Raw genomic sequence first — 21,244 nt, forward strand, 5'->3', positions numbered from 1 at the left:
GTTTAAAATCATGGGGATTTGGGTCCAGGCATGAAGGCGGAAACAGCAGGCATAAATGTTACAGGTGCAGGATGAACTGTGTGAAATCCACACCCCCCAAAGTCTACATTGAATTCTGCCTACCATAGTGTCACTCCTGCTGTATCTTAGGGTGGCTTTCCGATTTTTCTACCTATATTTCTCCACAGACAGATGCTTACCCTCTTTATAGAACCGGAAGGTGTCCAGGCCGGCACGGAGAGCAGCAGCGACGGGCCCCACAGCTGCCACCACCAGCACAAGGGACTCCTCCTGCTGAGGCATGCTCACCGGGCCGGTGGCGCTGGCGGCAGGCTGCTCGGGTCTGTATGCGCAGGGTCCGTCCTTTCAGAGGGAAAGGGGAAGAGACTTGATCACTACCATCCACCTCCTGGGGAGCGTGAGTTCAAGACAGCTTACAGGTAACTGATTTCCAAGCCAAGCTTGCTGCAAAGCATCCCAGGAGCTGAAATGCTATTGGTTGTTTTGACATTGAAAAACTACCTTGTCTGTGTTCAATGAATTATTCAGGGTCTATGTGTCCTTAAGAACGGGTTCATTCCAGAGAAATCTGTACCCTGTATAGAGTGGTACGTGTGTCTCCCTGCAACATAGAAATAAAAACAGCCGTGTGGTCACCATCGAGGCAGGAACTGTGCCTGGCTTGTCTGGTTTAATGACAGTCCTGAGAGTTGGCAGCTCTAGGGGCCACCATTTAAAATGTGAGTAGTAGGGGCGCCTGCGGGGCTCAGTGGGTTAAGCCTCTGCCCTCGGCTCAGGTCATGACCTCAGGATCCTGGGATCGAGCCCCACATGGGGCTCCCTCCTCGGTGGGGAGTCTGCTTCCCCCCTCTCTCTCTGCCTGCCTCTCTGCCTACTTGTGATCTCTGGCTGTCAAATAAATAAATAAAATCTTTTTAAAAAGATAAAATAAAATGCAAATATTAAATACGGTATGTGTGTTCTTCAAAGGCATGTGACTCCGGGAGCAGAGCTGGACTGATGACACGTGGGGAGCTCCACTGACCCGTGGACGATATGGATAGGATTCCTCTGAGTCCAGGCCTCCGTTGTTCGGAATAGACTGGAAGGCGTAATTCATCAGGCCACCACGGCAGCCCTCACTGCCTTGAGACGAAGAACAGTCCAGCACGTTCCACTCACTCAGTGACACAATTTGGCCCGTTTTCTGGAACCTGGGTCCTTCGAGGGCACTGGCTTCCCTAAAAGCCCAGCCAGAAGCACACTGACCCTGAAACCAATTAGAAAGCTTTCGGCCTAAACAACAAACAGCAAGGCTTTGCCAACAGCCCGTGAATGTGTGTTGTTCCCCAGCAGGGACCCATAGAAGAGCTGCTGTTTTCTTTTTGACTTTACTTTTGGAGAGAACCTGGGTGAGAAGTGATCCTTCATACTCATAGGACTTACCCCGGCTCTCTGTCTCCTGTCCACAGGTACAATGAGATCAGCAAAGAAGGGGATTTCAAACAGGTTCCCATCTGTGTCCTTCTGGATTTTAAGGTCATTCATCATGTGTCTGAATTCTTCACTGGTCCTCAAGGAAGAGAAAGTAGAATGTTGGCAAGGATGAGAATTCTTTGGCAAGGTACCAAAGAGAGAAAGAACAAAAGGTTCAGGAATCCCAGCTGCACTCACCAGGTCCCCAACGGCATTCATCGCCGTTTGAGCATTTTCGGATTCCTCTCCCACACTGCTCTCCTCTATCTTTCATTCTAGAGACAAACATATAACCTACAATTTTTATTTCTATCCAAAGTCAACTCACCTACTCGAAGTGGATATGCTCACAGAGAGGAGGAGGGACCTTGACCAGGGCTGGGCTGTTGCTCCGGGAGCTGCTGTCCAGCAACCACATAGCACGACATCTGTCCCCATCGTGCACAGCCACGGGCCCCGTTTCCTTTCTGGGTAAGAGCGGCCTCCAGAAGCTACTCTCCGCTGTGAACTCCCACCAGCGTGGATGTTCTCTGTGGGGCCCTCCAGACAGCTTAGATGTTACCAACCATGCCGCCTAGTTTCCCATATGTTGCCTTCCACTGGATCCATTGAGCATCTAAACTTCGATCAAATTTTGTAGTAGCTGAGACTATTCCCAAGCAAAGTGCGGGCAGGAAGAGAAAAGGATGCATATTTCAAAACCTAGAAAGGGAAAAGAAATGAGCATCTGAACAGACCAAACTGTCTAAAAAGCCATCCTCTTCTTGTGAGCTGTTAGAGCCACTAGGATGGACTAAAAACATTGACTTAAGCCTCCCAATATATACACAAGGAGCGGACTGGCCCCACCAGTGGGGGGAGGGGGTCCTCAGCTGACTGCAGCTCTGCAGGTGCAACAGCAGGTGTGGCTCCTAGGGGGCTCTGTGATGTTGGGCTGTGGCTTTAAGGTCATTCATCGAAAGCCCTGGGGTTTGGCCTGGCTGGTCCTGCCCACACCACCTGGGAACACTGTGATCCTGTTGGTTTGGCTTTTGTTGGCCAAGCTGATGACTTCTATTCTGATGTTTTCTTGATGATTAGATCTTGTTTTGTTTTGTTTTGTTTTGTTTTTTTTCCATTTTATTTATTTTTTCAGCGTAACAGTATTCATTCTTTTTGCACAACACCCAGTGCTCCATGCAAAACGTGCCCTCCCCATTACCCACCACCTGTTCCCCCAACCTCCCACCCCTGACCCTTCAAAACCCTCAGGTTGCCCCAACCTCCCACCCCTGACCCTTCAAAACCCTCAGGTTGTTTTTCAGAGTCCATAGTCTCTTATGGTTCGCCTCGCCTCCCCAATGTTTTGTTTTTTTTAATGTTTTATTTATTTATTTGACAGAGATCACAATTAGGCAGAGAGGCAGGCAGAGAGAGAGGAGAAAGTAGGCTCCCCGTGGAGCAGAGAACCCGATGGGGGGCTCGATCCCAGGTCGCTGGGATCATGACCTGAGCCGAAGGCAGAGGCCTAACCCATTGAGCCACTCAGGCGCCCCTAGATCTTGTTTTTAACAGAGCAAAAGCATCTGGACAATTGTGTGGACTTGTATCCCTACCTTAACTGGTTTGACTAAAAACCATGAGCTCACAGTGATTCAGCTAAGTGACAATGAGTTCACAACGGTCTGGCTTACAAAAACAAGTCTATGCATATTCAGTAAGGAAATGGATGTCCAACTCCGGTTAACTGATGCCATGAGAAGAGGAAGGAAGTGCGCCATAGAAGTGCACTGAAATATATTTCGTGATGGCCTGCTATCTACTATAGCATGTGTCTACAGTACATACTATACTATGTGTCTATGTGTCTATAGACACATACTATAGTATGTGTCTAGCCCTGGGAGAAATAATCTGTATTTTTAGACATTTTTCTCACAACTCAGGGCTCCAGACTCCTGCAATAAAGCAATAGCACAATGAAGTGAATTAAAGAAATTTTTTGGTTTCCCATTGCATACACAAGTCATGTTTACCCTCCACTGGAGTCTTTTTAGTGTGCAATAGCTTTATGTCTAAAAAATGAACAGGCATTAATCAAAAAACACTTCATTGCTAAAAAGTGCTAACCATCACCTGAGCTTTCAGCAAGCACGATCGTTCTGCTGGTGGAAGGTCGTGTGTCCGTGTTGACGGCTGCTGTCTGATCAAGGTGGTGGATGCTGAAATTCGGGGTGGCCGTGGAAGTTTCATAAAATAAGACAACAGTGAAGTTTGCTGCATTCGGCTTCTCTGGGGCATGCGATGCTGTTCGTTAGCGTTTTACCCACAGTAAAACTTCTTTCCAACAGAGTCAGTCCCCCACGACCTACCACAGCTTTGTCAGCTCAGTTTAGGTAATATTCTAAGTCTTTTGTGGTCAGTTCAATGATCATCACAGAATCTTCACCAGGAGAAGAGGATGCTTTTCCATCTCAAGAAACCATCTTTTTGTTCATCTAATAAGCAGCTCCTTATCTGTCCAAGTTTTTTTTGTCCACATAGGATTTTATTTTAGTTTTAGTTTTTAATTAATAAGAAATGTATTCTTGGTTTCGGAGGTAGAGGTCAGTGATTCACCAGTCCTATATAACACCCAGGGCTCAGTACATGACGTGCCTTCCTCAATGTCCATCACCCAGTCACCCCATCCTCCCACCCACCACCCCTCCAGCAACCTTCAGCTTATTTCTTATGATTACAAATCTCTTATGGCTTTTCTCCTTCTGTGACTTCATCTTGGTTTATTTTTTCCTCTTTTCCCCTGAGATCTTCTGTTTTGTTTCCTAAATTCCACATATCAGTGAGATCATGTAACTGTCTTTTTCTGATTGGCTTATTTCACTTAGCATAATACCCTGTAGTTCCATCCAGCTCGTTGCAAATGTCAAGATTTCTTTCTCTTTTTATGATGGCTGATATATATAGATATAGAGATACAGACAGATATAGATACATAGACATAGATATCTCTGTATCTAGATATATGTAGATATATAGATGTATAGAGATATATATAGACATATAGATATATATCTAGATATCTATGTCTATGTATCTATATCTGTATCTATATATCTATACCTATCTATAGATAGTTATAGATTATATATAACTATAGATAGATAGATATAGATATTTATAGATATATAGATATAGATATGTAGATTACTATAGATATATATTTATAGATATATATATCTGTAGATATATATTATCTATAACTATCTATAGATAGATATAGATATATATCTATATATATTTGCTGTGCAAATGCTTTTTATCTTGATGAAGTCCCAATAGTTCATTTTTGCCTGTTTCCCTGGCCTTTGCAGATGTGTCTGACAGGGGCGCCTGGGTGGCTCAGGCGGTTAACGCCTCTACCTTCATCTCAGGTCATGATCCCAGGGTCCTGGGATCGAGCCTCGCTTCAGGCTCTCTGTTCAGCGGGAAGCCTGCTTCCTCCTCTCTCTCTCTCTGCCTGCCTCTCTGCCTACTTGTAATCTCTGTCAAATAAATAAATAAAGTCTTTAAAAAAAAAGAGAGAGAGATGTGTCTGACAAGAAGATTTTATGGCTGAGGTCGAAGAGATTGCCGCCTGAGCTCTCCTCTAGGATTTGATGTCTCACATTTAGGTCTTTCATCTGTTTTTGAGTCTATTTTGTGTGTGGTGTAAAGAGATGGCCCAGTTTCATTCTTCTGCATGTGACTATCCAATTTTCCCAGCACCATTTTTTAAGAGACCGTCTTTTTTCCACTGAATATTCTTTCCTGCTCTTGTCAAAAATTAGTTGACCATTCCATCTCTGGGTCCCTATTCTATTCCATTAATCTATGTATCTCTTTCTGTGCCAGTACCATACTGTCTTGATGATTACAGCTTTGTAATAGATCTTGAAGTCCAGAATTGTGATGCCACCAGATTCCATTTTCTTTTCTTTCTTTCTTTCTTTTTTTTTTTTAGATTTCGTTTTCTTTTTCAACATTTCTTTGGCTATTCAGGGTGTTTTCTGGTTCTATACAAATTTTAAGATTATTTTTTCCACTCTCTAAAAAAAGTTAATGGTATTTTGACAAGGATTGCATTGAATGTATAGATTGTCCATGGCACCATAGACATTTTAACAGTATTTGTTCTTCCAATCCATGAGTATTCAACATTTTTCAATTTCTTTGAATCTTCCTCAATTTCTTTCACGAGTGTTCTATAGTTTTCTGAGTACAGATCCTTAGCCTTTTTGGTTAGGTTTATTCCCAGGTATCTTGTGTTTCTTGGTGCCATTATAAATGGGATCGACTCCTTAATTTCTCTTTCTTTTGTCTCATTGTTGGTGTATAGAAATGCAACTGATTTCAGTACATTGATTTTATATTCTGCCAATTTTCAGAATTCCTGTATGAGTTCTAGCAATTTTGGGGTGGAGTATCATGTCATCTGTAAAGTGGAAGAGCTTGATTTCTTTTTGTTGTCTGAATGCTGAAGCTAGGACTTCTAGTACTATGATGAATAGTGGCAGTGATAATGGACATCCCTGCCATGTTCCTGACCATAGGGGAAAAGGTATCAGTTTTTCCACATTGAGCATGACACTCACTGTGGGCTTTTCATGTATGGCTTTTATGATTGAGGTATGTTCCCTTTATCCCTACACTATGAAGTGTTTTAATCAAGAAATGATCTGCTCTTTCTCAAATGCTTTTTCTGCATCTATTGAGAGTATCATATGGTTCTTTGATTTGTGGATGTTGAACCAACCTTGCAGCCCAGGAATAAATCCCACTTGGGCATGGTGGATAATCCTTTTAATCTACTGTTGGATCCTATTGGCTAGAATTTTGGTGAGAGTTTTTACATGCATGTTCATCAGGGATATTGGTTTGTAATTCTCCTTTTTGATGAGGTCTTTGTCTGGTTTTGGGATCAAGGTAATGCTGCTTTCATAGACCGAGTTTGAAAGTTTTCCTTCCATTTCTGGAGTTGGATGCCTATTCCTTCCTCCAGATTAGGGAAGTCTCTCCTATAATTTGCTCCAGTATACCTTCTGCCACTCTCTCTTTCTCTTTCCTCTTCTGGGATCTGAACTATTCTAATATTGTTTTGCTTTATGATATCACTTATCTCTCGAATTCTCCCCTCATGATCCAGTAGTTGTTTATCTCTTATTCTCAGCTTCTTTATTCTCCACTGTTTTGTCTTCCCTATCACTAATTTTCTCTTCTGCCTTATTTATCCTAGCAGTTAGAGCCTTCATTTTTTATTGCATCTCATTAATAGCCTTTCTGATTTTGACTTGTTTCAATTTTAGTTCTGTTATTTCTTCAGAAAGAGATTCTCTAGTGTCTTGCAATGATGTGGACGGAGCTGGAGAGTATTATGCTAAGCAAATAGATCAGTCAAGCAAAGACAAATACCATACAATTTCACTCATATGTGGAATTTAAGAAACAAAACAAATTATAAAGGGAAAAAAAAGAGAGGAAAGCCAAGAAACAGACTCTTAATTATAGAGAACAAACTGATGGCTACCAGAAGGGAGGTGGGTGGGGGATGGTTAAAAAGGTGATGGGATTAAGGAGTGCTCTCGTCATGATGAGCACTAGGTTTTGTATGTAAGTGTTGAATCAGTACACTCTGCACCTGAAACTAATATTACATTGTTATAGTATAACAATATGTTAACTGGAATTTAATTTATATGTTAACTGGAATTTAAGTAAAAACGTAAAAAAAAATCAGAGTTCTTGGGACGCCTGGGTGGCTCAGTCGGTTAAGCCGCTGCCTTCGGCTCAGGTCATGATCTCAGAGTCCTGGTATCAGTCCCACATAGGGCTCCTTGCTTGGCAGGGAGCCTGCTTCTCTCTCTGCCTCTGCCTGCCACTCTGACTGCTTGTGTGCTCTCTCTCTCTCTCTGACAAATAAATAAATAAAACCTTTAAAAAAAAAATTCAGAGCTCAGACCAGAACCCCTCAAGTCATTTGTTTGTTGAGCTACCACATATATAGATTCTGGTTGCTAACTTATATTTGCTTTTAAATGGAATGATTGTATTGGAAAGTCCCATTCATATGCCCTAATATCAGGGCTTTATGCTTACCCCCAAGCTTTAGGATGCTCTTTGTCTTTGTTTTGGATGCTGTTTTGGATTTCATGTGGTTATTTAATGAAGCCCCAAAAATTCATTCAATATGTCCGCCATTCTAAGAGAACTTTTAAGACAGGTGTGGGAGAAGAGTCAAAAAATTTCCAGACCAAGTGTGTAAAGTCTGTTCTAAATTGGAAGAGGGATACAAACTCATTTATAAGTGATACATTCCCTCACCAAATTCTGGGGGATATCAAAAGAGAGGCCATTTATTCTGTGGTGGAAAGATAATGGTGTGGTCTGCTAGTTTGGCTGTCCCTGGAAGTCTTCTTGAACCCCAGTGAGAAAGAGTTGGTGATCCCATGGAACCAAGTGGCAGTCAGTCAACAGCATGCTGGGACCTAACTTTGCTCCCCCAAAATGAGACTTCAGAGAAGTTTCTTCTTTCTTTCATTTTAAAGTGAAATTCTCAAAAGTGCAGTTTCCCGTACCTCTCCTTCGAAAGGTCATATTTTGCCATCACACATAAACCCATTGAGGGCAAAAGTCACAGGATGTGAATTGATTTAAAATCAAAATTATTTACATGCTCTCAGTCTTGGAGATGTTTCAAAATCTCTTCCATTCTAAGCTAAAGAGTGTTCCTTCGAGAATCCATGAAAGATGATTTTTATGTTATGACTAAAAGATAAAACTCCTATACAAAAAAAAAATACCTAAATCTTATTGAAGTAGAGGTTTCAAATGAGAAAAAAGTCATCAACCCATGAATGACCAATAGCAGGTGAACAAGCTGACCACACAAGGACCCCTTGTAAATCTTACCCCAGAATGAGTTCCCAGATGGAAAACCAGTCAAGGGAATAATCACACAGATCAGAAAAGAACCACAAATATCCAGCAGCAAATGGGAAAATGTTAATAAAATAATAAATGTTAATAAATAATAAATGTTAGTAAAAAAGGAATGTATATTAAATGCTAAAATACTAAATGTATACTAAATGCAAAAATACTAAATACTAAAATGCACATGAGACTGGCAAAAATGTAAAAGATGAATGTGCTCAGCAGTATGGGAAAATAAGCACTCTCACGAACTGTTGATGAAAACATAACTGTCACAAGCTTTCTAGAGGGCAATATACCAGTATGATTTCAAATTTTAGGTATCCATACCTTTTGACTCAGCATTTATCTCGAATTCCCCCAGGAATTTATCACAAGGAACTAATAGTTCTAATAAAAGAAAGATAAATGCACAAAGATATGCCATTGCAGAATTGGTTATGACACAACAAAAGGAACAACTGAAATGTACATCCATAAGGGCTGGTTAATGTCTTCTGGGGTATCCACGATATTCCAGAGATATACTGTGTTGCACATCTATTCATGAATAAGAAGGTTATCATTCTTTACGTATTGATAACAAAACATGTCCACAAAATATTCAGTGAAAGAAACAGGTTACAGGACTCAATGCATTCATATATATATATGTATAGATATATGTACACATATGCATGCAAATATGTATATATATACATATATAAACATACACACAAATTTATAAATATATATATGTTTATGCGTATGTATGAAATATGTGTGTATGCATATATATATATACTATATACATAGTGTGTATATATGCATAAAGTGTTTTCTAGGGGTGTCTGGCCGGCTCAGTTGTTAAGCGTCTGCCATTGGCACAAGTCATGATCACAGGGTTCTGGGATTGAACCCCTTGTCAGGCTTTGCGCTCAGTAGGAAACCTGCTTTTCCCTCTCCCTCTGCCCCTTCCTCTGCTCGTGCTCTCTCTGTCTCTCTGTCTCACAAATAAATAAATACAATATTTTTAAAAAGGTGTCTTCTAAGAAAGTGTCATCTTATTGACAGTGATTTCTAGAAGTTGATGTTATAATGTTGTTCACTTTCCTTGTATTGTGTGAAATGTGCAATGATCACATGCTGTTGAAAGTAGATCATTCCAATTCTGCTTATAGAAAGTTACAAAAGCATTGTCATCTGAAAACATGGAGAGTATGCAATGAAAAAAGTTAATGAGAAAAACTATGTCAGGTAGTTAATTATTAAAAATTGTATGTTCTCTCTCTGGATTTTATAATGTTTAACATAGTATTAGCTTTTTAAAAACTGTGATATGTTGTGATTTCTTTTTCTACTTTAAATAAGTATTGACATTTGCACCAACAATAAAAATAAAAAGGAAGAAAACAGATCATTCTGATCTGAAAAGCAGAACAGGGTCTTCCCTTATTTTGTCCTCCCCTCCTGTTTCCCTACAGCACAGAGCCCAGGGGTTGGGAATAAGGGAGACCCTCTCTGCTCAATGTCATCCAGAGAGAGTGTTCTGGCTGGAAAAGTCAGATTCAGGTTCTAGTCTCACTAAGAACTGGGCAGGTGACAATGAGCCACCCTTCAGCCTCTCAGTAAAAGTGGAGCTCTTAGAAGATATTTAAGATGTTTCCGAATAGCCAAAGGAATATTGAGAAAGAAAAACAAAATTGTGGTGGCACCACAATTGCAGGCTTCAAGCTCTATTACAAAGTTGTCATCATCAAGACAGTCTGGTACTGGCACTAAAACAGACACATAGATCAGTGGGACAGAATAGAAAGCCCAGAAATAGACCCCAACTCTATGGTCAACTACTCTTCAACAAAGCAGAAAAGAATGTCCAGTGGAAAAAAGACAGTCTCTTCAACAAATGGTGCTGGGAAAATCGGAAAACCATATGCAGAAGAATCAAACTGGTGAACTCTGTACTAAGGAAATCATGGGGCCTCAACCTAGAACATTCCTGCCTTTTGCTGAAGGAATGCACACAGCTCAGGTGGAGGAGGGTGGAGCACAGGGAAGCATTTCCCCAGCTAGGACTGAGAAACTAACATCTGAGGGCACGTGGCTGATGCAGACAAGTGTCCTAACCTATTAGAGAGACTCTGACTTCAGCGTTTGTTAACCCTAATCCTTGCTGGCATCTGAGAAGGATTGGAAGTTAAGGTGGATCTTTCAGTGCATCTGGATCATAGGACAAGCCTAAAGAGAACGTATAAACCTCAGTTCCCCAGAGTGCATCAACCCTCTGCGACTTCCTTCCATTTTCTGTGAGCTAATCAACCTTTTTCATATTCAACCTTGACTGTAAACCAGACTTTGGGCACAATTACTCTCCACACTATTAAGGACTGGCATATTCCTTTACTCTTAAAATAAATGTGATTTACACAAAACAGATAATCATATCAAAAAATGGGCAGAAGATATGAACAGACACTTCTCCAATGAAGACATACAAATGGCTATTAGACACATGAAAAAATGTTCATCATCACTAGCCATCAGGGAGATTCAAATTAAAACTACATTGAGATACCACCTGACACCCGTTAGAATGGCCAAAATTAGCAAGACAGGAAACAACGTGTGTTGGAGAGGATGTGGAGAAAGGGGAACCCTCTTACACTGTTGGTGGGAATGCAAGTTGTTGCAGCCACTTTGGAGAACAGCGTGGAGATTCCTCAAGAGATTAAGAATAGAGCTTCCCTATGACCCTGCAATTGCACTGCTGGGTATTTACCCCAAAGATACAGATGTAGTGAAAAGAAGGGCCATCTGTACCCCAATGTTTATTGCAGCAATGGCCACGGTCGCCAAACTGTGGAAAGAACCAAGATGCCCTTCAACGGATGAATGGATAAGGAAGATGTGGTCCATATACACAATGGAGTATTATGCCTCCATCAGAAAGGATGAATACCCAACTTTTGTAGCAACATGGACGGGACTGGAAGAGATTATGCTGAGCGAAATAAGTCAAGCAGAGAGAGTCAAGTATCATATGGTCTCACTTATTTGTGGAGCATAACAAAGAACATGGAGGACATGGGGAGATGGAGAGGAGAGGGAGTTGAGGGAAACTGGAAGGAGAGATGAACCATGAGAGACTATGGACTCTGAAAAACAACCAGAGGGTTTTGAAGGGGCGGGGGGGGGGGGTGGGAGGTTGAGGAACCAGGTGGTGGGTAATAGGGAGGGCACGTACTGCATGGAGCACTGGGTGTGATGCCAAAACAATGAACACTGTTATGCTGTAAATAAACAAATAAACAAATAAAAAAAAATAAATGTGATTTAGAATCCCCCAATGCAAACCGTAGTCTCATTCATGGAGACTCTCCTTCTCCCCAGGGCTGTGTAAGGGTCCTGAGGTTTTATAACAATTTGTGCTTTTGCAGCCCTTAGTCATCCCAGGATGTGTGATCTGCCCCTTCCTTGCCAATGGTTGTGCTTGGGAAGCCTCGGAGCCCTTCCCCTCTAGATCAGCCTCACACAGAATGAGTGAGAGGGGGGTTATGGCTCTCAGCCTTTGAGAAACCCCTGCCCATCTCCCAGTGTCGGGGAGACTCTTTCCCCTTCTTCCTCCCACTCCACTAGGCAAATGGACACTTATTTCCTTGATGACAGTGATCCTATGGGAGGAATTCTCTCACCTTGGGATTAGGATATTTTTTCCTTCGCAGTTGGCTTTCAGGGTCCTTGTGGACTCGGGAATTCTAACCAGGCTGTCAAGTGCTGAACAGTGACTCTTACTTCTCTTTGCATTCCTGCTGTTGAAATCCTGATGATGCGTGAGACAAGGATGTCCCTTGCTAAGGAGGGGACAAGTCCCTAGAAATGGAGTACAAACAGAAGAAGAACTCAGACATATTCAGAAAGTATCACTCCCCTTGCCTCACTCATGGCACAGGTCTGCAGGCGGCTATAGGGTCCCCTCAGCATCTAAATACAGTCTCCCCACAGCCCTGCCAACCGCACCCCAACCTGCTCTAGAGGAAATAACTCAGGAGTGGGGCATCTTCTGCCACAGGTGATGGTTCCTGCACAGAGAACAGAGGATCTCCCCAGAAGTCTGTGCACAGTCACAGAGCACAGGAAGAACTTTCCAGAAATGTTGAGGTGGACACAGTGGCAGAGGGCTGGCAATGGTGCCTGGGGTAACGATGTGGGGCCCCAGGGAGGAGTGTGTTCCCTTGGTTGCTGTCCCCAGGATGGAAGCATGAAACATTAGCTGTTGTCCTCTGCAGTTCTCGTTAATGATCTTTGCTGATGACCAGGCTTCCATCCTGGGTCTGGTCTAGCCCCGTGTACTGCCTTGTCTGGAGTAACAACTCCTGAGATCAAACCCTGGCTCCCTGCTCACCAGGCGGGGAAGCTGCCAAGCCCCACCAAACTTCAGTTCATTCATTCATTCATCTGGAACATGGGATAAGGGTTGTATGGTGCACAAAGGCCATCACCCAAAGCAGAGTGTTTGTGACTATATCCCAGTGTCCACTGGCTTCCAGGGTCCACAAGGAGGTGGATGGGAGGTTGGTTGCATGTTTTTTCTATTTTGTTTTCATTTTATTTCATTTCATTTTTTAGAAAGTACAGACTTTCTAAAGTTTTCATCATGATACCTGTTTTGTTTTTTAATTTAAAAAAAAGGAACGGAAGAAACTGCTGGAAGGACAACGACATCATCATTTGAGAATCCTTGAACGCAGCTACTACTAAGTCAGGAAAACTCTAAGGGAAGGAGACAAGTCAGGGCAATGATGCATGATTGTCACCTCCCAGGAGCACGACCGGGGAATGCGTGACACTGTTCCTAACGAGCCAGGTAACTGGTTTGGTTCATTGTTCCTCTGGTAGGAAAACATTCCCACTCTTCACCTTTACAACAAACCACCGCATTCCCTTTAGATGATGGATAGGCCCAGGACATAGAGACTGAAGTTTTAAGATAATCATTTAAGTCATGTTTTCTGGCAAGTCCGATATGCCAGGACCATTTGGAGAGTGAAGCCACTGGACGTCTCCAAAGTTGCTTTTGGCTTGGTCTTCTGAGAACGTGCAAGAGCAGAGCGGGAAGAACACCAGCTTCCCAGACGGAGCACGGATTAGCAGAGTTCACCCAGGCAAGGCCTGGACACAGCATTGCCTTCTGCCAACAGTCTGCCCCCAGACAACCTATTTCAGTGCGTCGTGTGCATATGGGAGCTCAGCGGGCAGGGGAAGCTGGGGGCGAAGCCATGATGATGGAAGCTTGTTTGGTTGAGAGACTCCAAGGTCACATTGGTTCTTGACTCTCCATTGGACTTTGAGCACAGAGCACCCAAAAGGCTCCAGCTGAGAGTTGTAGTCTCGTGTTCTTAATCCTCTGTCCGTCTCTGCTGGTCCTGTGACCTCACGTGCTCGCCCCTCCCCAGACCTCAAGGTCTTGTCACATGTTCCATTATTTTTCTATGTTGTCTGATAATTCTATAATCTTCAGTGATAGATCTAAACTATGACCTCAGCTAGGATGTTCTGATGGTTTAAGGGCCCTCATAAATTCCAGAACATCATTAGGAATAACAGTAGTAGCCACATGCTGGGGACTGTGTGATCACCAAGGTATAACGTATCTTCTATGACCCTCACCATCCCCTCAGAAGTAGGCATTTTTTCCGTCAGTCTTAAGTATTACCCACTGCCCATTTCGACACATACCCTCCCCAATGTCTATCACCCAGTTACCCCATCTGCCTGCCTCTCTCCCCTCAAGCAACCCTCAGTTTGTTTCCTGAGAATAAGAGTTGCTTATGGTTTGTCCCCCTCTCTGGTTTCGTCTTGTTTCACTTTTTCCTTTCTTGTGCTATGATCCTCTGCCTTGTTTCTCAAATTCCACACATAAGTAAGAACATATGATAACTGTCTTCCTCTGATTGACTTATTTCACTTAGCATAACACCCTCTAGTTCCAACCACATCATTGCAAATGGCAAGATTTCCCCTTTTCATGGCTGTGTAATATTCCCTTTTTCTTTATCCATTCGTCTATGGACATTTGGGTTCTTTCCATAGTTTGGTTATTGTAGACATTGCTATATATAAAATTTTATCTGATATACATACAAAAAAGAAATCAATAGTTTAATTTCTTCTTTACTAGGCAATGAATTACATGAGAAGAAGCTCGAGACACTGTAGAGGTGTTTTTGTTTTCCAGTAATTTCTCTGCTACTCTAAGTAAAGTCTTGGTATCCAGAATCACTTCATGCCTGTCAAATGGAGAAGAGCAGTCATCTTCAGTTCTCAGGCTAAACCATCCTTCTCCTTGGACTTTAAGAGAATCCCCAGAAGAGAGATTGTCTGTGTACCCAGCCCTACAGAGACTTGCCTCCATGTGTGGAAATCAGGACTCAGTTTTCAGCCATGCATAAAAGCCGTCTTAGTCTGTTCTAGCTGCGATGACAGAATAACACAGATAGGGGTCTCATACACAACGGAAATGTATTTTTCACAGTTCTGGAGGCTGGATTTCCAAGATCAAGGCACCACTAGATTTCAGCGTCTCATGAGGGCCCCTTTCCTGCTTCATAGATGTATCTTCTCACTGTGCCCTCACATGGCCAGAAAGGATAAGAAGCTCTCTAGACACGGATCCTATCCCTGTGGGTACCAACCACCTCCCAAACACCCCACGTCCTGATCCTACCCTTGGGGATTAGGATTTCAATACGTGAATTGGTGGGGGACACGAACCTTCAGACTACAGCAAACATGCCATGGTTCCTGGCTCTGGGTCCATCCAAATGCCCACAAGCCACTGCCATCTTTCCATCAGTTTGTATTCGTGGAGAACTTTCCCAGAGCCGATGCAATGCTTCATGTGCATTAGCACAGCTTACTGCTTGGAACAAGTTTTTCCTTCCTGTTTCACAGAATAAGAAAACTGGAATCAAGAAGAGCGAGGGGAGCCCGAGGTCCTTGTGCAGGGACGCTGGCCATCTGGGCCAGAATCGGCACCCTCCTCTTGCGTGCCCCCTCTCACCTGCTGGGGAGCAGCCATGGCTTCAGGTGACATTGGGTGATGTCTGAGAGGCTGTGGGTTTTAAAGGCCGGCCCGCTGCACGTGCTAGCCAGCGAGTCAGGCTCCCCAAGAGAAACGTCGTCACTTCCAGCCAGGATGGAGACCAGTGTCCAGGGAGAAACTTCTCTAGAAACCTGGCACTTGTTCTCTTTGGAGGAAATCATTTCTTCTGCGTACTGCATGGTGCCCTCTGGCACTCAGGGCCCTGGGGGGGTGCACCCTGTCCCAAGGGGGGCTTGAGTCTTTGAAATACTATTGTGGTTTTTTTTTTTAAGATTGTATTTTCCAGAGATATCCATATCAATATCTCCAATTACATGTTTTGTTTGTTTGTTTGTTTTTACCAAATGACACTGTCACACCTTGCATTGAATGATGGGGTCTGTGTCCTCTCTTCTTGAACCTGGTGGGATCGGGTGACAACCCCAGATACAGTACAGGGGAAGTCATGCGATGTGACTTACAAGACTGGAACATAAACACGCCACGTCTTCCGCCAGCTGCCGGGTGGATTCTTATTCAGAAATATTCATTCCCTCGACATCCCTGTGAGAGCAGAGTGTACCTCCCTGCTCAGTTGGGGTGAGTCCATCTGGTTCGTCTGTGTGACTCAACTTTGTCCAGTGTAATAACATGAAAGGGACAGGGGCACCTGGGTGGCTCAGTCATTGGGCGTCTGCCTTCGGCTCAGGTCATGATTCCCAGGTCCAGGGATCGAGCCCCGCATCGGGCTCCCTGCTCAGCAGGAAGCCTTCTTCTCCCTCTCCCACTCTCCCTGCTTGTGCTCCTTCTCTCCCTGTCTCTTTATGTCAAATAAATGAATATAAATTAAAAAAAAAACATAGAAGGAACAGTGTGCTGGTTCCAAGCTGAGGCCTTAAGAGGCCACGTGTGTTTCGCTCACTCTGTTTTATTTCTGCTGTTGCCCTGCGAGGAGCCCACAGTGGCTAGCCCAGTGAGGAGGAGAGACTCAAGGAGCAGAGCCCACGGGCCCAGCAGTCACAGAACCTCCCGCTGACGCACAGCCCAGTGAGAAACAGGGAGTGATGGTTTTTTTCGGGACAAGTTTTGGTGTGTGGTTTTCCAGCCATAGTTAACTCCTGCAGGACTTCGGGACGTTCTCAACCTGCTGATGGGACCAGCCCTGGAAGGAGGCTCTGGTCGCACAGACAGATGCAATCTGAGCTCCCATGGTGGGCTTCACTTAGACCTGGGGGGAAGCAGAAAGGTCTCATCAGCATCTTGCCCCCTCAAGTTATGAGTCTATCTGCGTCGTGAAAGAGTGAGATCTGATCTGGGCTGACATCACCCAGGGAAGCTGTGAGGTTGGTGGTTTTATATGAGCAGCCGCAAGTAGATAAATACTGTGGTACTCCGTGAACGAGGCATCTGCCAGCGGAATCGGAAAACTGGATTTTACCACAGCAGCAACCCATTGGCTCCATGGCTCTGGTGCATTGTTCATCAGAAAATTCTGCAAAATCTTGTCTTGAGGGCCCTGGAGGAGATGCCCTCGGTTCAACATCCCTTCCTCAATGTCTTTGAGTTGGAGAGGCTGCTCTACACAGGCAAGACTGCCTGTAACCAACCATGCCGATGAGGTCTGGCCGGGCCTCTACCTCGGAGACCAGGATATCGCTAACAACCGCCGGGAGCTCCGCCGCCTGGGCCTCACGCACGTCCTCAATGCCTCACACAACAGGTGGCGAGGCCCCCCCGAGGCCTACGAGGGGCTGGGCATCTGCTATCTGGGTGTCGAGGCCCATGACTCGCCAGCCTTTGACATGAGCATCCACTTCCAGACAGCTGCCGACTTCATCCACCGGGCCCTGAACCAGCCAGGAGGAAAGATCCTGGTGCACTGCGCCGTGGGCGTGAGCCGGTCCGCCACGCTGGTGCTGGCCTACCTCATGCTGTACCACCACCTCACCCTCGTGGAGGCCGTCAAGAAGGTCAAGGACCACCGAGGCATCATCCCCAACCGGGGCATCTTGCGGCAGCTCCTGGCCCTGGATCGCAGGCTGCGGCAGGGTCTGGAGGCATGAGGGGAGGGCACAGGAGGTCAGGCCAGGCGCATTTGGCCCTGGCTCCCAGCTGGAGAGAGGAGACCCAGATATCCCATCCTCTCCTGTGGGCAGGAGAGCAAGAGGGCTGGGGCTCCCACCACCGCTGCTGTTGGTCGGGAGGGGATGGGGGGGGTGAGGCTGGTTGCCGTGCTGGGCACCCAGGAGGGAGCTGACCGGGGAAGGAAGCAGCTAAAGCTGTAGGTAGACGGCAGTCCTGGGACTCCGACACCCTGGATTCACTGCTCCCAGTAACCCAGAGCCCCCTCTGCCCCCCCCATTGTGCCCAAGCGTTCCCCCTCGCTTATTTAAGAACAAAAGTGTCATCTCTGTCCGATGCCTGTGCAGGGAGTCAGGGATGCTGCAAGCACGAACACCATGCCATGGTGTAGATATGTTGTGTAGATGGTGGTGTCGAGACAGACGGTAAAGAGAGGGTGTGAAAAGCTGTGAAACCAGAGGGAGACACTCACAGACTTGTTACTCCAAGCACAGGAAGAGAAGGTGTGGGAGGGTTGGCGCTGTGCCCGTGGGGACTGGTCGCGGCCAGAAGCTGCAGAGGTGCATGCCTGCGAGTCTCCGAGATGATCGCTCGCCTCCTGGCTGCAGGTGTCTTGAGGAAAAATAAAGATGGTGGACAAGAAAAAAAAAAAAAAAAAGCTTTCTCGTCGCTTCAAATAAAGCAAAGTGGCTGCTGGGAAAGCAGAGGGTCTATGTTTTGTAACCACGGCTTGAGCATTCCCGTGCAACCTCAGTGCCTCCTAAATGCTAAATGGGGGCTGCTGTATTGAACCAAAGCTTTTCTCAACCACCAGCATCCACTTCCTCTGGTCTTGGTAGGAGCACGGTGGTTTCTTTTGGGAAACTTGTTTCTTCCCCATTGCAAGGAGTCTTAATGGGGCTGTAATTAAGATGCCTTTCCCTCCCTTAGACATGCGATGAAATATTGATAGACTTTGTCTCCCAGGTTTTTAAATCTGGAAGCAGAATGATGCAAGGATGAAAGAAACAGTGTGAATTCTTCTTTCCAGCAACGGAGCCCTGACAATATTGCCTAATAGTTCCTGCTGCTGAGATCCCAGATTTGCCCAAGATTCCAGGTGTTTTGGTCCTGACTTGTTTCTTTCTTCCACATTGCTATCAACTCTGTCAACGTCCCAGTGTCTTTGACAGGATATCCAGCAAATGCATTTTATTTTAAAGCTGACCACACCTTATTGTGTGGGATGAAACACTTGAATCACTGGAGAACTAAGTTTGATTCGATTGTGTGACATTTTACACGCGGGGAATGTTACCACTTTGTTCATTATTGATGAAAACATCTTTGTATGACTGCCTTGTCTAATACCTTTTGAATTTTCATTTAAAAAATGTATGAAGTTTTACTTTTTAAAAATGAAACAACTTCAAAGAAGAAGTGAGGTAAAATGTTAACACAGTAAGTTTTTATAGAGTCAAAGTGTGTTTGGGCTTGAGGTACATCCCTGAAAATGCCCGTGGTCCACTGGAAGACCACAGGGGGGGCCTCTGGCTTTGTAGGTATGAAGATGCACATCTCACATCAGCTGCCCTTTGCCTGTATCCGACTCAACCCTGGAATGCAGCAAAATGGGACCATCAATCTTTAAGGAAAATGGTAAATTATTTTTACTAGGAAAAAAAACCCCTTCACATTTTAGACACGTGAACATGTATACATAAGATTTCAAAGTAGAAAAGTGCCTTAGAGATCATGGTCATTTGACCCCAGGTGGTTACCATCCAGCCAAGGTACAGGATGGAGTTCACAGCCAGTTTCAAGTGCATCCTCCACACCGAATAGTAAAGGCCTCGTGGATCCTTTGTAGGAGAGGAGGGATGGGACACAGGATTACCAGCAGTGTGTGCCTTGGGTCCACAAGGAACGAGAGTAAACCCGCAGACATGAGTCCAGGTTTCCAAACCAGAGCTGGGGCCTCAGAGGTGGGAGACAGGTGAGGACAGCCAAAGGGGTCCGTTGAGCCTAATTCACAACTAGGTACCTAAGCTCAGAATTTATCAAAAGAAGACAGATTGCCTATATCTGCAGGCTGAAGAAGCACTGGTCCCATTTGCTCTTTGCGTGTTTAAGCACCTCGTGTTTCCACCCAGGAAGCATAAGGAGAAGGCAGAAGTATGTCGTGAGTAGTGGAAGTCCAGAACAGCAGGCCTGGGCCCCGAAGGCCCCCTGCACTGCAGGTCATGTTCTTCTGTACTGGGCCACATGTTATGCTGGACCCTTTAATGGGACCTTCCCTCCCAGGTGCTTACATTTCCAACTGCTTGACCTAATGTGACCAATGTAGTGTTTGGAGTGACATATTGTGGCTTTCCCGACAGTCCTGTCAGGGGGAGTCATAGGAAACACCAGGGCTCCTGGGCAGGATCCCTTCTACTGGTTGGGACCAGGGTTGAAACCGCTGGAACCGATGCAGCACCCACTGTGTCCCGGCTGTCACCTCCCAGAGGACACGTCCCCAACCAGCAGAAGGAGCTGGTTCTAGGAGAGGAGGAGAACAGGGGGAAGAGAAGTTGGGTGTGAACCCAGAGGAGCCGGTCAGTGGGACAGGAGAACAGAGGGGTGTCTGAGCAGAGACTCGGGGTCAGCACCCTGGAGAAAAGAGAAAGCGCTTCTAGAGAGGGTGAGAGTCAGTGAGGAGAGGTGAGGGAGATGAGGCTGGGAGCCCACGTGGGATTTTAGGACACAGGGGTGCCCCTGGAAGCAGTGGACAGACTATTCTAGTTGTCTCTTACTGAACCCCATACTCCCGGAGTCCTAGCCAGTTCACAAAACCATGTCTCCCGTTCCCTGCCTGGGCTCAGGGGAAGGTTCTCCCCAGGAGTCTCTCTGGAGAGCTGGAATCATCTGTAGGTTCAGCTGGGCTGACATGCTGCTGGGTTCACGGGCAGGGCTGTTCTAGATGCTGCTGTGGTCTGGCCTGCTGACCAAAGCACCCCCTGGGCCTCTCCATGGCTTGGGCTCCCTGAGCCCTGTCGACCAGGCCTTGGCCAGGTTTCCACACCTGGGACAGGCAACCCCTGACAGAGCGGCGTTCTCACACACTATTGTGCGCTCCAAACATGCTTTGCTTCCTTCTCGTTTTATTTCACTGGTGAGGATTCACATGTTCTTGGCTCTTCGGTGCCACTCTTCCTCGGTGATATCCAGTGTTCCGTGTTTTCCTGTGAGGGAGGAAAGAGCAGAAGGAAGATATGGAGGAGACTCTGGGGACCACACAAGTCTTCGCTGGGGCACCAGACCCCTCCCCATCGTAGAGGACAAAAAGTTGTTGGCCTTTTGTCACTGAAGTCCTGACCTCTAGTAACAGGTGCGCCTTCTCCAGGGCCACCCTCCCCCCACCCCACCCCCGGGGTTCTGGGCTCCATCTCCTGGGGCAGCTTTTGTTGTCCTTTGGTGGCTCAAGTGCAGGCAGCTGATCCTGGTCTGCCTTTCCCGCCGCTGCCCCCATCAGCCTTGTCCCTGGAAGTCTGGGAGCCTTGGTCACATGATGGTCACACTGTTCTGGGTGTCAGCCTACTTGCAGGATGAATAAAGCTTCCAGGGACAGGAGCTGCATTTCCAACCGAAGAGTCCTCTTGTGCCCGAGAAGCTCTTTGGTTAGGGCCCCCCCCCCCACCCGAAAACAGTCTCAGT

General features: G+C 45.4%; 1 pseudogene; it reads left to right on the plus strand.

Annotated features, from left to right (window-relative positions):
* Positions 1–6,016: 6,016 nt before the first annotated feature.
* On the plus strand, positions 6,017–17,841 carry LOC123952595 (annotated as a pseudogene).
* The last annotated feature ends 3,403 nt before the right edge of the window (positions 17,842–21,244 follow it).

Source organism: Meles meles, chromosome 11 (assembly GCF_922984935.1).
Source record: "Meles meles chromosome 11, mMelMel3.1 paternal haplotype, whole genome shotgun sequence".
In the NCBI taxonomy this organism is placed as follows: Eukaryota; Metazoa; Chordata; class Mammalia; order Carnivora; family Mustelidae; genus Meles; species Meles meles.